Consider the following 17921-nt stretch of genomic DNA (forward strand, 5'->3'; position numbering starts at 1 on the left):
TTTTCGCTACAGGTACTCACTATTTTCGTATTTTTCGTCGTCCTTCACAGTTAAAGTAACTGGCTATTTTTATTTTTTCTACGAATGATGGATCTTCTCTTTGGTTTCATGTCAAACATGCACACGTAATGCAAAGACGCTGATGATAATAATTATAATAATAATATGAAATATTATTAGCTAACTCGTGTGTGTATTTCGCACAATATAATTGTATATTATTATGTGGAAATAAGTAAGGCTGGCTTGCGCCCCTCCTCCTAATTTTTTGATGCGCCTCATGTGTCCACGGTGTCAAACGTTGTTACCATCCCACTATCACCTCCTGTTCTCTCGATATAAGTTATCGAAATTTTTCTTAAGAGGGCTCTTTCCTGGCCCCATGATTCCCATCACAATGAATATTCTTTCATTTTTCATAGAAATCGCTTATTTTTCTGAGTACTATGAGTTTATACTGTCCAACGTTGCTCCCATCACTCTACCATACCCGGTCTCTGGACACAAATTGGTAATACTTTTTTTGTAAGGGAGATATAGCGTTACAATCATTATTGATTTGGTGAGTTTGATGAAGAATTAAGGAAGATATTGCCTTACCATAAACAACACCTATTATTATTATTATTATTATTATTATTATTATTATTATTATTATTATTATTATTATTATTATTATTATTATTATTATTATTATTATTTTATTTCCATTAATATTGCCTACCTTTATTTGCAATGCAATGTGTTACAAAAAAGCAAATCAAATAACGCTCCTCGCTATTCACTCTCCCGAACTCGAAATACATAATTTACGGTTATCTGTGTTCGGTGAAAGAACATTATTTATATTATTCTTTCAAATAACATGTTTCACTAGTTACTTCACTTCCAATGTGTAACGTCATATCATCACTAACAATCACCTTGCTCCGATAGAAAAAATATCCCCCCTGCTGCAAAATAACGCCTGACTGTAGCGAAAGGGCGTCAACCTTGTTTAGACGATTAATGGGGTGCATTATTTCAATAAAAGAGAATAAGTCCCTGCATACAAATATTTCAGTAAAAGAGGAAAACATACTCAAACATTGTGAATACCTATTTATGGGCGAAATTTGGATCCCTTGAAACTTTTTAAGAGATTGAAGGACCGCCATTTTGAACATTTTCGTCTGATCATTCTGGTTAACGAACTCACTCAAGATATTTTAAGAATCAATGTTTGTGCCAAGTTTGTCTCAATCCGCTGAAAGTTAGGGTAGTTATGGCATTCACAAATAGTGTTATATATATATATATATAGATAGATAAATAGACACACAGAGGGAGAGAGAAAAAGTGTTTTTCTCCCGTCTGCTTTCTCTAACCTGTGCTGCGTCAGAGCTAAACCGGTCGTCTTTGCAAAACGTATTGACCAGCCTAACCTAAACACAAGCATCTAACTAGCTAACATAGAAACGTGGTCGAGTGGTTTAAGGCATGTAGAGCTGGTATTTTTATTAACCATGAGTATGGGTTCGAACCCTTTCTTTTTTTTGCAGCTATGTCGTAACGTTTAACTTTTGTTCTTTACTAATTGCGAATGGCGTTCACATTTAAAATAAGATGAATTTTGTTGGCGTTTGTTCGGATATTCTTCTCTTTCTAAATGAAGACAAAAATAAAAGCAATACGCAAAGACAAAAATTATTACCAATACTAAATATTACCAATACCAATACTAAATATTACCAATATTACCAATAATTGCTACGAAAGACTAAATACAACCTCTTTATCATCTTTCATACTCTGTATGAATTATGAACAAACATATTTAAAAATGTCCTTGCCGGGGATTCCAACTGGCGTCCTTTGCATTTGTAAGACAGCACCTTAACCACTACACCAAGATAATTGCGTGCTGAGCATTTATTTACCAGCATATTTCTTGTATTTGTGTATTATGTTCCCACTTCGACAAATTTTACTCTTTTTTATCCGTTTAGCAGCTGTTTCTGGCTTTTTCTTTCGGTGTCGTCCTTTATTTACAGTATTCTCTATTTGTATTCACAGTTTGTGCTTCTTTACAATGTCCTATTCAGATTATACTTTTCTTCTTGCCCCTCAGTAAACGTTTGATTCATTTAATTCTCATACTATCCACGGATGGAGCGCAGGAATGCCAGACTCGAAAAATAGGTGTACATTTACTTTCCTGACAGACTATACAGAATGAATGATATCATGACACACTTACAAAGTGATCTTATTTAACCTTAGATATACAAAGGAAAAATCAATTTTTTAAAACTTTCATTTTGTTTTCGAGTATAAACCATTTCGTAAAATCTTTGAGTGCTTTATATTATTCGTGTCAAAATTAAACTTCAGTTTTGCCAGTTTTCAGTTTTAATATCTCTACTAAAACCTTATGAAAAAATATCATGTAGTAATTGGAGATTCGGCTCGTTTCTTTCTTTGAGAAAATTTCTTCTTTCCTTAAAACCACCGTATTTTCCTTTTTCATTTTTAAGTAAGTATTATTAGTAGTATGTCATTTAAAATTTAAGGCTAAAAAGAATATTTTCCGTTTTTCTATAATTGATGTTCAGTTTCTTCGAAAAATGTAGTTTATACAACAAAAGGACAATTTAAGAAAGTAAGAATGAGAGGTAGAGTATGTGAAATTTTAATTTGTGAAAACTATTGCATCAATATAAATGGAATCACATGTTTCGAATAAGACAATGAATTAAAAGGTATATATTTCAGTAGTTATATATACCTTTTAATATAAATCTAAATACATAAATCTAAATACATACATGTATGCTGTTGCTTCTCTCGAGCAAACTGAATTGTAAATGTGTGTGTGTGTGCACAAACCTTCTGTGTTAGGTTGTATAAATACAGGCGGCAAAATGCTAAATTCGTTATTTTTTATCCGATTTTAATAATTCAAACGGCATTTAAAAGAGTATGTATCAGAGTTTAAAATGCAATTGTTCATTATTGTTAAATGTTGTTAGATTTAGTAATTTTTTTGTTTTTGTAACTAGATTTAGTGATTTTTTGTAACCAGATTTAATGATTTTTGAAGTCAAAACCGGTTATAACCAGATTTTTGTAACCAGATTTAGTGATTTTTGAAGTCAAAACCGGTTATAACCAGATTTAGTGATTTTCTTTGTTTTTGTAAGTAGATTTAATGATTTTATGTTTTTGTAACTAGATTTAGTGATTTTTTGTAACTAGATTTAGTGATTTTTGTAACTAAATTTAGTGATAGAATGCATTAGAAGTTATTATGAGTAAGATAGAAGTTATTTGAGATGTGATAGAAGTTATTTGGGGGATAAAAAGTGTTTAAAATTATTAGGGGGTAGATTAGAAGATATTTGGAAGCAGGGGTGTGCTATGTTATTGAGGGGTGGGGGTGAAAATGCGCTAGAACATACATTTATCCCCTACTTATATATATATATTCCTATGTATGTATGTATATAGGTAGCATATATTTGTTTTTACTTTATCTATATTGTATGATTAATTGGTAATCAAATATGCTGGCAGTAGCAATGTATTTTCTCAGATATAAAATTCGTTTAGTGTATAAATTTTTAATTTCCTGCTTCCTTGTGTTTATTTGAGTCAAATTTCATATCTATCCAAAAATCGGAGATTATTCTAGAACTTTTAAACTCATAAGTCTTCTAAGTAAAAAAGCAATTATATATTGCAATAAGCAAATATTTTGACAACTAAGCACTAAATTTGAAATTTTCATGTGTGAGAAATATTACACTTTTAATTATTGCCTCATACCTTGAACTTTCATGGGTTCCTTACAAAGATTAGTGCTTCACCACGCTCAACTACCGTTGGCACTAGTATGTTTTGCTGCTAGAAACTATACAAGAATGAAGGGAAAATGCAATTCTCTCTGTACCGATCTGAGGAAATAGCCATGGATCTGGGCTCACGTTTTTGTTCTTTGTCTCTGAAAGGGTTTATAGATTTTTATGAACAAAATTTTACCCTGTTAATGTATCACCTGTATCTATGATGAATGACTACAAATATTTTCACAATATTATAATAGTTATAGTGATTTACTGTAACACAATATATTAAGAAAATTTTACCATACCACTACTTAGGAAAAGTTATTTTGCTAATTTAACCGCGTATTTGACAAAATACCTATTGTTTGAAAGCAGAAACAAACTAAAAGCTTATCGCCTAATTTTTCTTGCCTAAAGTAAACGAATTATTTGGTGAAAACGTTTTTTGATAATTTTCTCGGTAACTCATATAAGAAATAGATTACAGGAGCAAAGTAATATTTAACCGGCTACTCGGTTATTAGTTTCCAAAGGGTTACGATAACGAAAACTTGGCTACTTAAACCTTCAGTTGGGAGGCGAAAAGTATCTGTATTAATTTTGTTTTTTCTTCATTCAATTTTTCTTTGTTTTCACCTCCTTCCTCTCTATATATACCACCAGCCTTCAGTTTCTAAATACAACTATTAAATTAGGAGACTTCGCTACCACTGTAAGAATAGTGAAGGTATTATAGGCGTTATTGTTGTAATGACAACTTCTTCGGTTCAGATTACTTTACTGAACACTAATACTTTTAAATTTAATTTTGTCTTTACAATGTGATGGATAAATTCCCTTTGCTCATTTTTTTCAATCTGGAAATGAGACACAAGAATCATTCACATATTACTAGTACCTGAGAGAAAGAGAGAGAATGGAGATAGATGTTATTGAATTATTATCAGGAATAGTAATATTGGGTAATTATCAGGAACCATTTTCATATTTGAATATGTGTTTGTGTATTGTTCATTACCAAATCACAGCATCTGCCTAGAATATAGCAAATGATAGTGAATGATATATTACAGCGTTCAACAAGAGAGCTTGTGTTAATTTAATGCCGTTAAGGCTTCTAGTCGAGACATGCTTGTATTATTAAATGGAGATTAAATTAGACAAACGCCTGTTAAACATAAGACATTATGTGCTTACAAATAATCTAATATATAAGTTTTTTTTCTTTGTACTCTTTGCAACATATTTTTAAATTTTCTTGCGGTGCAATGGTTGTCACAAATTAAAATTTCATATGCTGAACATCTCGTTTTTAGTTTCTTATTTTGCCCTTTTTTGTATCAATAACATTTTTCGAAAACTCTGAACACCAATTATAGTACAACGGAAAATATTCTTGTTAGCTTTAATATGCTAATGAAATAATAGTAATAATAATAATAATATTAATAGTAATAATAATAATAATAATAATAATAATAATAATAATAATAATAATAATAATATTTATTTAAAAATGAAAATGAAAAAAAGACGGTGTCTTTGATCAGATAAGGAATTTTCTCAAAAGAAAGACAGGAGCCGAATTACCAATCACAACGTCATATTATTTTCATAAAGTTTCAGTTTCAGTTTCACTGAAAACTTTCAAAAGTGAAGGTTTATGTTGATACGAATAATGTAAAAGATTCAAATGTTTTATAAACTATAGTACGCTGTAAAACAAAATAAAAGTTTAAACAATATACATTTTTTTTTTGGTATGTCTAAGGTTAAATAAGATCATTTTGTAACTGTCTCATGATATCACCTGTGTTTGGTATGAATTCTCGTAGTTCCTATTTTCAAATATTCTTGATCGGCCACTTCTATTTCTACCTCAAAATTCTCCATTTTCTCTAGAATTACTTCTATGAAGGAAACGTTCGTTTTGTAATGTATTACTAAAATTTCTCTATTGGTACTTATGTCTGTTGCCATTACTCCTAAATTCTTATATCTGTCTCTAACCGAGTTCTGCTTAGACTTATGCTGCTTTTTCGTATCTCCTGTCTGATTGCCTCTTATTGAAACTTTCAATTCCTTTCTCAACACTTTTTCCGCCCTAGACATTTGATCCCTCGAATTATGTTCCGTTTTTTTAATTTGTTTCCATTTTCTTACTACATGTATTTCTCTCTTATTCTTTCACCACTGTTTGTGCCTTTTTATTTATGACTCATTCCTCAACTTCACTATCACTATCTGATGAATGTATATTCACTACAATCCAATTTCTAACTTTATGAATGAGATCCTGCACCGACTCTACCATTCAATTATTTTCTTTTTTTTTCTTGTCTCTTACACTTGTTTTCTTTCATTTTCATCAATTCTTTCATAAATTCCTTTAGAGTCCTAAACGAATTTGTTCCTATTCTGTCTAAGTAATATGGTAATAATCCTGAAGCTATGAATCCTACTTTCTTCTTATCTGTCATCTCACTATCAAATTTATCAGCCAACGCTAACATATCATACACGAAACTAACAACTGGCTCTTACTCATCTCGTAACTTTTCTTCCATATCAAAATTAAAGTTTGAATTACGAAACTATTCTATTATTTCAATCTTGATTTCGTCATATTCATTTTCTCTACATTTCTCATTTTCAAAAATATTTAAATCCATTTCCTACCAACACCTGTAAATACTGCCGGCAAGAGGGCCTTCTTTCGATTTTCGTCATATTCATTAATCTCACATGCATCATCAAATTCTTCGAAAAACATAACTATGCCTCTACCTAACTTTAAATCAAAGTTTCTTTTTAATTTAGAAAGATCTGATCTGATTTCCAAGGTCTGAATTAATTTGCACCTGAAGTTTTTGTCCTTCCTGTACTTCATGTTATTTATTCTGTCGATTCTGATTCATATTTGCTTCTGCGTCTTAATTTGAAAATGTTTGTGTATGCGCCATTGTTCTAAATCTAAGCTTTGTTTCTTTTTCTTGAGAAAATACTTATTTCTTCCTAACTGCAGGAGGTGTCAATGTTTCTAAAATACTATCAAATGCTGAACCTAATATATTATTATCTTCATTACTTACAGCTTCTATAAATGATGTTGTGGCACTTTCTAAATTTTCTCCTGTTTCACCTTGATTTTATGTATTTAATGGGATTATATGTAAATATTCTTAATCTATTAGATCCTAGACAGTTTTACAGAAATGTATTAGCACTATTCACTAAGAATTGGTCCGCCTTAATTAATTCCAAATGTTACGTTATTTCATAACACAATTAATATTGTTATAATGGAAAAATTAGCAATCGCAGGGCAATAATTTTTTTCGATCCTTTCATCTCCAAAAATGGCATTAGAAATACTTTTAGAGTTGGACTACGAACGCCGCTAATTCCGTTTTTAATAAATGAAATTACAAATTGATACCACTGGCATTACACTTAATTCAACCCTAACGCTTAGACTCGAACTCCAGAATATTCTGTCCACCTCTCTTTGGTATGAATTAGGGGCGAGATGAACTACTTATTTTTTTATATCAATGGGAGTCAGCGATTATCATCCACATCCCGCCAAACTTACTAACTCCAAATCAGCCTAAGCCTTGTGATTCATTGTGTGATGTGTAAACGAAAACATGAATGCATTTGGTTCTAATAAGTTTGGTGTGATTCTAAATTCTTTAGAAATGTTTGAGAGAGTGTGTTTTCAAGTGTTTTGCCATGGAAAGTAACATTACGAAATGAGCAAGATTGATCTTATATTTCCAACTGATTCTGGATCGTCTTGCTGTCTTTTTCTTTTTTCGCCGGATAGGTAAAATTGGTGACTCCAAATCTGTGGTGATGAACCTGACCAAGGTGGTGTGCTTCTATCTTCCTCTTTTTGTCTTCTAGTTGTGATGGAGAATTGCCTATTGGTACCTGACTACAATATTGAACATAGACTAAATAACAGTTAGTATATGCCTCTGAATCAGTCTTAAAGATAACAATATGAGATGTACTGGCGGAGTTGCAACGAAAAGTCAACACATAATCATTAGAATCTTGAAGATGAAATTCTAAAGGCAAAAACCACACCTAACATAATTCTAGCAAAGATCGAGTAAAAAAACCACGAAATCTCTTAATCATAAAATTTTATATGACTTAACTCTTCTGCGTTTTCATTCTTTCTAGTCGTCCTGAATCGGGTTCTTTTATTATTATTTTAACATCATACGTTTGTCGCCTCATGGCTTGCTCAACTGGGAACGTAGGAAAATTTTCTTTATAGCTCGTGATTTTACCAAGCATTTCTTGAAAACATACAATAAATTACAAAGACAGTGTTTTCTTGCATTCTACAACATATCCATCCGTTTGCACTTACATGCTTTTTGAATCTAATGCCTTCGTATTGTTTTATTTTTTTAAATTTCAACGTCGTTGTTCCCCATGCATTGGCCTAATTGAACACTGGACGTTGTACTTTATAATATAAAACAATTTTTACCAACACCGAAATTCAAAGTGATAAAACAATATTAAACATTGTGTACATACCAAATAATGTGTTTTTCTCAATTGTTTATTCGCCTCAGAGGCAAAGATTTTATTTTATTTTTTGGGGTTAGCTACGCTGACACATTTTCAACAAAGCAGAGAATTTGTAGAATCTTCTTATCTTGTTCTCAACCCTGCCAACACCACTGCAAATATGATTGTCTAACGCTGACGGATGTGAAAATCGAAATGTGAATACACTTTTGTTCCCGTCTATACAAAGTTTGACATATTATTAGAACTAGTTCTTAAATTACCTATTTAACAACTAATTAGTCCCTACATGCAGAACCTTCGTTGTTTAATGTCACTAACATAGCATAGTACGGATCTATAGTTTCTTTCACTTCCTCACCATTCTTGCAGAGAACATGAAATGTATTAAGTAGCTGTCCATTATAACTATGACTGGGAGCTAGAAACAAGCACGAATTTAAAACTGACCTTGTGTGCCATAATCTTCGCTAATTTTAAATCGATAATATTCTACATATACAGAAGTGTGTTCTAAGATTTTGTTGTGGATAATGTTATTGAAATTCACCCTCTAGAGACAGAGTCTGAATATTGATTTAGAATTCAAATTTATTGACACCACGAAATTGTACTATTTCTCAAACAATTGTATGAATGTTTTCCGTGGGATAGTATCTTGCACCTTGCTGCTATCGGTGGTATGAAAATAATATATTAGACATTACTCCATATCGTATCGCCAGTAGCTTCCTATTTGCTGATGGGTTCAAACAGTATCCCTGGACATCGTTGCAAAAAGTGTATTTTTTTCATGCATTATACGAAAAACAAAGAGTGAAAGCAATAAAAACGAAACAGTTAAAATTAATACGATGTAAAGTACTTTGACTTTCTGGATAAATTACCCTGTATCGCTTTTATTGTAAGCATATATTGATGGCGTAATAGGTGAAAAACTTCACTCAAGATCATGGGGTCCAGAGATGAATTCCGGATGAAGACATATCTGTTATTTTCTTTAGAACAATAGAACATTTCTAACTATCCAGTGACTCTAGATAAGGAAATTTTGTAGAAACATATTTCACTATGGTATTCACAGTACCGCAAAGAAATATGATTTCTTGCAGACCAAACCGTGGTCAATAACTTAGTGATTAACGTTTTTTGGACTTTTTATGGAAAATGTCCAGTGTGTTCTCGTCAGCAAAGCACTACACTACGAAAACAGCCGATTTATTATTATTATTATTATTATTATATCGACAAACGAAAGGAAACAAGCCACTTAGTCGAAGCTATTGATAAGAACATAAGATATGGCAGATGATACTTAAGCTTACATATGAAGGTAATAATATCACTACACTTATGGATTGACATATAGAACTACTATTTTACGACAACAATAAATGTAGTGTAAATATTTGTTACCTGGCAGCAGTAATGAATTTTGTTTCGCCTTTCTTCGTCATAGATCGAGTTGATTTTTAGTTGATCATCCCTTTCAGTAACGAGGCTATATTAGATGGGACCTACCCACTACCCTGATTTCCCGCCGGGAATCGAACCAGGGTCTCCTTCTAGCTATGAAGGTGAGAAACACTACTTGAATCGAATCGATCTTGTGATTAGAGTTGTAAGTTCAATTACTATTTGTAATTGGTGTCTTTCCTTTAATGCTATTGAATCCTTGCGTATAGCGTTAAAACTAATGATAACTTATTGGCCAAATTATTAGTAAAATTTGAAGACTGAGGTAGTTTTGTAAATTCGGACGCGGATGGAACTACTAAGCCCATGTTTACATGGCTCTTGAATAAATTAATCAGTTTTTCTTCTCTGGTCATCGTCCCTCCTAGAGTATTCAAAAGCAAGGTAGTCTGAAGACTTTGTGGTCCACAGACCGATTCCCGCGCTCGCCGAACCATGTTTAATTCTTACGCACAGGTGGAAAAGGCATAAAACGAATCGAGGGACATGAAATGTAGATTTATGAAGAAATGCCGAACCAAGGTATGAGTCATTTCGTGACTTGTTGGAACAAAAAAATAGAGGAAAGATGTATTTTCCCTGTGTAGGATTCGAGTGTAAATAAAATAGGATACAACAATTTATACGTTATGTTGGAAAACAAGAAGATAATAAAATAAAATATAAAAATGCATGATAAAAAAGTCAAAAATGAATTATTTCTATGTGAGAAATAGTTTTTCTGTCACGTTCAAAAGCAGCAACAGAAAATAACGAAATAAACTAACACATCTCTTTTTGAAATATTGAGGCAATAATTACTAAACTACTAAAACATAATAACAACACATGAATGGAAAATATGTAAAAGAAGTTTTCTATATAAAAACAACAAGATATATTATTTCCCTCTTACTATAATTTCTAGTGGAGTTTATGATAATAAACATAACAAATAATTTAATTTCCATGAGAGCTTCAAGACAAACAAGATAAATAAGACAAAGGAATGAATTAAAATTTTCACATTCGAGTGTAATGACAAAATATACTTTAACTCCCCACAGTTTAGTTGGCTAGGGTACATAGACGATTATGTATGATGTGGATATCTTATGACAGAATTTGTGGAATATATAATGTGGGAAGTAACAGGAGAACATCGAGAACACCCAGGAGCACGGAGTTGTACACAACAATCTCACACTCCTCTCGACGTATTTTTGTTTCTTGAACCACAGAACCCCAAAATCAGAAGATTTGAGAGGACACTCTGTAGAGATAAATCCAGGTTGATCATCGAATTATTCCGTCATCAGTCTTGACGCATAAAGAACATTATGGTCGTGGTTAAAAATGAATTCGTCCTGTTCCGGGAAATGACTTTGAAGGTATTGCAGTAGCATGTTATCTAATAATTGGTTTACAGTAGGTGGCGCTGGTCATACTCCCGGGAATAGGCACGAGCTCACCAGGATCCGTACCTGTCATATAACCCCAAAATAGAGCTGGGAGACGGCTAGAGTTCGAAGTTCAAACTAAGTGCAACATGCGGCCGGTATAACATTATCCTTTCTTGTTGGTCGGAACGAAATATCTTCTCGTCGGGCCAGATGATTAGGCTCCAATACGCTTGAAGAGCATTCACGTGCAACTAATCCCATTTCAGAGCTCTTATCTTGTGTTCTTCTGTTCGGATAGTTTTGTTTGCGGAACGTGCATGGTTTATTCCAGCAGACATTAGGCTTTGTGTTATTGGTTCGTGCAAAGAACCTTATTCTACAGCTTTATCCCTGAAAATTGATCGATGATGCAGAGGTTGATTTCGAACCTGTTGCACCACAATAAGGTCTGCATTTTGTTGCAGATGTTGCTCGTGGCCGGCCTCGTCGATATCTTGTCTTTACCCAATTACTATCTTCTTTCTTTGCATAAAGATTCAGCCACTTACGAACTCTTTCAGGTTCACAACCAAGATCTGGAGCAATGTGCTACAATGTCTCACCATTTGCTGTGCGACCGATAATTTCGTCTCATTGACGAGCGCTCAGTTCTACTTAGCCCGGTTATCGTGGCATGTATTTTTAAATGTCTTGCTGTGAGTATGCAACAGAAACTATCTACACATGGACTTTACGATAATGCTATCTGCAAGTTTAAGCGTATGTTTTTGTATTGCATAAAGCAAATAACTAAATAAATAATATCACGGCATAAATATATTTTATTATCTTTATCGCATATGCGAATGCTACTAAGTTTACTTTCATCTGTTGGTTTAGGTTAGTAAAAGCAAATTTCGCTCACTTATTAAACTTAACGCCTGGTTTATTGTTTGTTTCCAGTTATGGAGATACGAAAAATAAATAAATTACTGTCTTAGGTTTCTTTCACTCCACCAAAACTCTTTAGGTTCCTATCCAGAATATTTCATTCAGTCTGTAGTATCCATTCTGACTCTCTCTAACCAAATAAATAAGTAGTATTGGATGATATGCGTATTAGAGAAAAGAGAACGAGTGCTGCCGTTTCATATCAGAACCTCATTATAAACTATATTAAGGCATGTACACTCCTTTTCACTCCTATGAATCATTATTAGCTATAGGAGTGCTCCCATAAATCCAAACCTCAGAAATTGCAACACTGAAGAGCAATTGCGTTACTTGTGAAAGGTACATACCACATATCAGGTTTAAGTCAAGGTCCGTCGACCCTACTGTTCCTTTCCTCTTTTAAGGTTGCGTCATAACTACCCTTCTTTGAAAACCGAAGATGCAGTAAAATTGTGACGTCACGGCGGGAGGAGAAACAGCTTTCGCCCAAGGTCCTTGTCATTCATCCTTGCATTTGTTTCTTTGGTTTTTCCAGAAAAGTGAGTGATTCTTGCTTTCCTGTATTAAGAAAACATTAATTACTGTAGTGCTCGTGTTAGCCTATAAGCATGTCGAATTGTACACTAAGTACTTGTCGTAATTATTGTAGGAATACTACGGGTTCCAAAGTTATATATCATGTATTTCCCTGGGATTTTTTGCGGAATGTTTGGCAAAAGAAATGCTGTTGGAAAGACATCTTTAAAGTTGAAAACGCCAGGGTCTATTCCGATCATTTTATTCCTGAAGCTTATGGACATAATTTAAAATGTGAGCTTCTAAATATTCTACTCAAGAAAAAGTTTAAACAATATGTGCCTTCACTAAACTTACCATTACCATACGGAACCGTGTTGATGTAAAAATGAAAGAATTAAATGTACGGAAGTTAGGTGTTTAAAGAAAAAACAAATCAGACATTGGGGTGCAGCCAGATGAGGTAACTATTGTGACTGGAACAAAAAATAACACTTTGTTAATGTTATTTCCCGTTTGTTCTGTAGAGGGTGAGGATCACAAACCAAAAGAAGAGCTCTCCTTTTTGCGTAAAGAGAACGGAAAACTGAAGTCTAACAGTAGGTACAAAGCCAAAATAATATGTTTACCAACGAAGTTAAAAGAATTTAAAGCAAATATATTAAAGAATTAATTTCAAAGCCAGTTCTAAAATATAATATTGTGATCGTTTCAATAAAGTGGTTAATAACCGGATGATGATATATTACGAAAACGTTTTACACTAGACCAAGTAAATATGCTAATAAATCGCAAGAAAAAACTAAGATGGATTGATTAAGATATCATTCGTGCATTACCACAACACGCCTCATTGTTAAATTATACAATCATCTGCTGTTACAAGTTCGAATCCCCGTACTCAATATGTCAAAATGTCGACGTTGAATGCAAAAATAACCGTTTTTTCCTGGTATTCTTACTCCAGTTTTGAAAATGTTGACTTAGCAAGGGCGCTACTTAAAGAGTGTGGAAAAATTTTCAGTGTTCATATTTGATGAATGTTAATAGGGGCATATGCTATGACCAAGAGGTTTCTTTATTTTAAAAACCACACAGAAATGTCCAGGTGGCATTGATTCGAGGCTTAATAGATGTGTGGAAACAGCCAGTGCATTATGATTTCGATAAGACTATGAAAAGTAAAAAATTACTCTTCGAAATCATATCTAAAGTTGAAGTCTCAGGATTCAAGATAGTTGCGATTCTTTCGAAGTTCAATGGTGGCAATATGAGGCTACGTGGTCGTCTCGTTGTACCTTCTTGCAGGTGGATGGAAGCAATAAAATAGTATGAAGTTATATTTCGAACATTTCACAAAAAACTGTGAATCAAATAAAAGAAAAAGAATGTGATTGGCAGACCGTTTCATGTCCTAAGAAAGACACTTCGATCTTGAAACAATCCGGCACGGCTAAAACATACTTCAGAATTCGGTTTTTGAATAGGAAAACACAGAAACTTCGCAGGAGGAATGTTCTTTAAGATAGTGGATGTAAAGCTATTTTTCAAGTGCTACTCAATGCTATAGTGAGTACATATTGTATCTGTATTAGTCTTTATTTTTATTGCATTTAAAAATTTGTTTTCCTTTGCAAATCGCTACGGCGGAACTTAGGCTTAGCACACGATATTTGTCCCTGCTTCACCGCGGTGACGTCACACTACAGCTGGAGAAAGTGGCTACGCAGAAACAGGGAGTTATGAAGGAACCTGTAAAAGCGTGGAACAGTAGGGTAGACGGACCTTGGGTTTAAGTGAACCTAAAATACGGAGAAAGTGCACTAATACTTGACAAAAGTGTGTACTATACTTACTATAGCAAACTAAGAAATGTTTTCATATGTGATTGGTTCAATATGGAAGAAAGGGAATGGGTGGATAAGTATAGTGAAACAGCAAAAATGAATCTTAGATGACAAATGGGTGGTAAGTAGGTACACCAAAGATACATAACGTTCACTTTCCAAGCCTCAATTATAATTGGTTCATGAGGAATGGTGCAAAATCAGAAAAATTGGGTTTAATTTATTTCCCAGTAATGGCTCAATCGATTTTGTTTAAACTTACTAGTGATTCAATACTATGTGTTTATGCGGATACTAAGAGTCAAAAAGGACACTACACACTGAGTAAAGTATTCTGGAGAGTTGCCTAATGCGTTTCGGTGGAATAAAACAAATATTAGACAGTAAGTCAAATTAATATTAGTACACTCCCTGTTCACTTATGTCCACTTATGTCCACTAGAAAGTATGTTTAGTACACTTATGTTTAGTATAACATCCCTGTAATTGACTGGTCTGCACAGAGTGCTGATTGGAATCCTGTAGAATACCTATGGGATGTTTTGGAACGCGGACTTCGTGCCAGGCCTCACCGGCCAACACCGATGCCACTCCTCAGTTCAGCACTCCGTGAAGAATGGGCTACCATTCCCCAAGAAACTTTCCAGCACCTGATTGAAAGTATACCTGCGGGAATGAAAGCTGTAATTAAGGCTAAGGATGGGCCAACACCATATTGAATTCCAGCAGTAGCGATGGAAGGCGCCACTAACTTGTAAGTCATTTTCAGCAAGGTTTCCGGATACTTTTGATCACATACCTTATCTCCATAACTGGGAAGAAACCATAAACCGGACGTTAAGTTAAAACAGAGAGCAAAATGTGCTTTTACTAAGCTAAACTAACAGATAAGAGTAAATTTAATAGAACGCGTAAATACGATAAAGCAAACAAATCAAAATGTATTTATTTCCTGATATTATTTATTTATTTACTCTCTTGTTTATTTATTTACTTACATATCTTCTTTACTTAGCCAGCACAATTGTGGGGATCTAAAGTAAAGTTTGCTATTGTAGTCACAAGTTAAAATTTTATTTCTTTCATTTTTCTATTTATCTTGTATATTTTGAAGATCTTAAGAAAATGAAATTCTTTGTTATGCTTATTATTGTAAATTCCACTAGCAATTCTCGTAACAGTGAAGTTATATCTTTTGTTGTATTTTCATGTATTTTCCATTCATGTGTTGCTATTACATTTTAAGAGTTGAGTGACTATTGCCTAAATATGTCAAAGAAGATGTTTTAGTTTATTTCATTTTTCTACTAAAGGCGAGAGAAAAATTATATCTCATGCCATACACATTTAAAGGTGTTACATTCGTTTAATGCATTGTTATATTTTAATCCTCATTCTAAGAAGAGTGAGCGCCATGTTCTGTTTTTCCAACAGATCATACCTATTCTAATTTCTCATTATATTTTCCTCTATTCCCAGAGAGAGACAACACATCTTTCCTTCATTTTGAAATTTCTTTAAAGAAGTCGCGTTAGGACCTATACCTTTGGTTCAGTCTTACTTGTTATCTCCAGACTTAATCTGCCTCGATTCGTTTTTTGCCTTTTCTACTTGCGCTCAAGAAATAAAAGCGGATCGGTGGGCGCGGGAATGGATCCACTGGAAACAAAATGTTCTTAATACCTTGCTACCGAATAGTCTACGATAAACATTGTCCACAGTAGAAAAATGCATTTATTGGTTCAAGATATACGCACATTACTCTGACCTGGTTAGTTCGATCCGTGTTTGAACTTACAAACAGACGCATCCTTCAATAAGTTATCGCCAATAAGTTATTGCTTTTAATGCTACATGCAAGATGCATAAAGCATTAAAGGAACTTGACAAATTATCAATATTTATCGAACTTACAATTCCAGTTATAAGAACAATTCTATTCAAGGTATCACCTCACGTTCCTATCCCTAAGAAGACCTGGCTTCGACTGTTGGAGGGAACTCACGTTATTCAGATTAATCAGTAAGCCCCGTTTCATATAACCTAACTGCAGAAATGGACGACAAACTCAAAATCAACTGAATCTATCTGGAACAAGAGCGAAACAAAGTTTATTACCGCTACCTGCTAATAAATGTTTAAACTTTATTTCTTGTTTTCCTAAAATAATAGTTCTGTAAATCAATGCATAAATGTAGTAATATTATTATGTTCATGTGTAAATATGAGATTTATCTGACATAAAATATGTCTCATATTCCTACCAAAGTTTCGACTATGTGGGTTTCTCTTTCCTCCTTTTGTCGATATAATAATAATAATAATAATAATAATAATAATAATAATAATAATAATAATAATAATAATAATAATAATAATAAATAGAATATTTTCGACAAAAGCCTGTGGCATTAAGATCTTTGCTGACGAGAACACACTGGATGTTGTTTAAAAAATACCAAAGAAATAGTCACTAAGTTATTGACCACGGTTTGATCTGCTAGAAATGAAAATGTTTCTTCGCGATAATACCAAAGTGAAATGTTTATACACAGTTTCCATTTCTCTTACGACTGGATAACTAAGAAAAATCATATTGATTTAATTGAAACAAAATATATGTGTTCAGCAGGAATCGATCTGATGACCCGTGAGCTTAACTCCGAGTTGTTATCTATTACGCTATCAAGACCTGCTTACAAGAAACACGATACTTTGAGTGATTTGTCGAGAGAGTCAAAGCACTTTCCATCGTATTGATATTTCCTTGGTTCGTTTTTATTGAGCTCACGCTTTGTGTTTATCGTACAATGCTTGAAAAAACAAATATACTTTTTGTTACGGTGTCCAAGGTCACAGTTTCAAATGATCAACAAATAGGAAGATACTGGTGAAATGATACGCGGTAATGTGTAGTATTATTTTTTTATACTACTGATGGCAACAAGGGGCAGGATACTGTACTGCGGAAAACATTCATATAATTGTTAGACAAACAGTACATTACCAAGACCCTTAGTAGCACTCTACGTAACATTACAACCAGTATAATAAACATTTAGAAAGAACTAGAAGTTATATATGTTATCAGAAAAAATATTAATTCCACCTCCAGATTTAATATTTCGTACCCATTTTTATGCAAAATCATCATACAATTCAGTGAAAATAAATATTTAAAAAGTTGTAATTTCGTTCAGTTACTAAAATGTTAAAGCTTTAATTTCCCTCGATCCTAGCAGTTTGACTCACCGTGTTACCATATGTTCTTTTGAATTTCCATGCTTCTTTGCAATATTTACTTTCATTTTTACGATTTCGTAATATTGTAGGCACCGTTGTTAGGGGGAATACTTCGTTGCATAACCAAATCTTCACTGTAAACA

This window comes from Thermobia domestica, chromosome 5 (assembly GCF_964235325.1).
Source record: "Thermobia domestica chromosome 5, izTheDome1.hap1.1, whole genome shotgun sequence".
NCBI classification, from domain to species: domain Eukaryota; kingdom Metazoa; phylum Arthropoda; class Insecta; order Zygentoma; family Lepismatidae; genus Thermobia; species Thermobia domestica.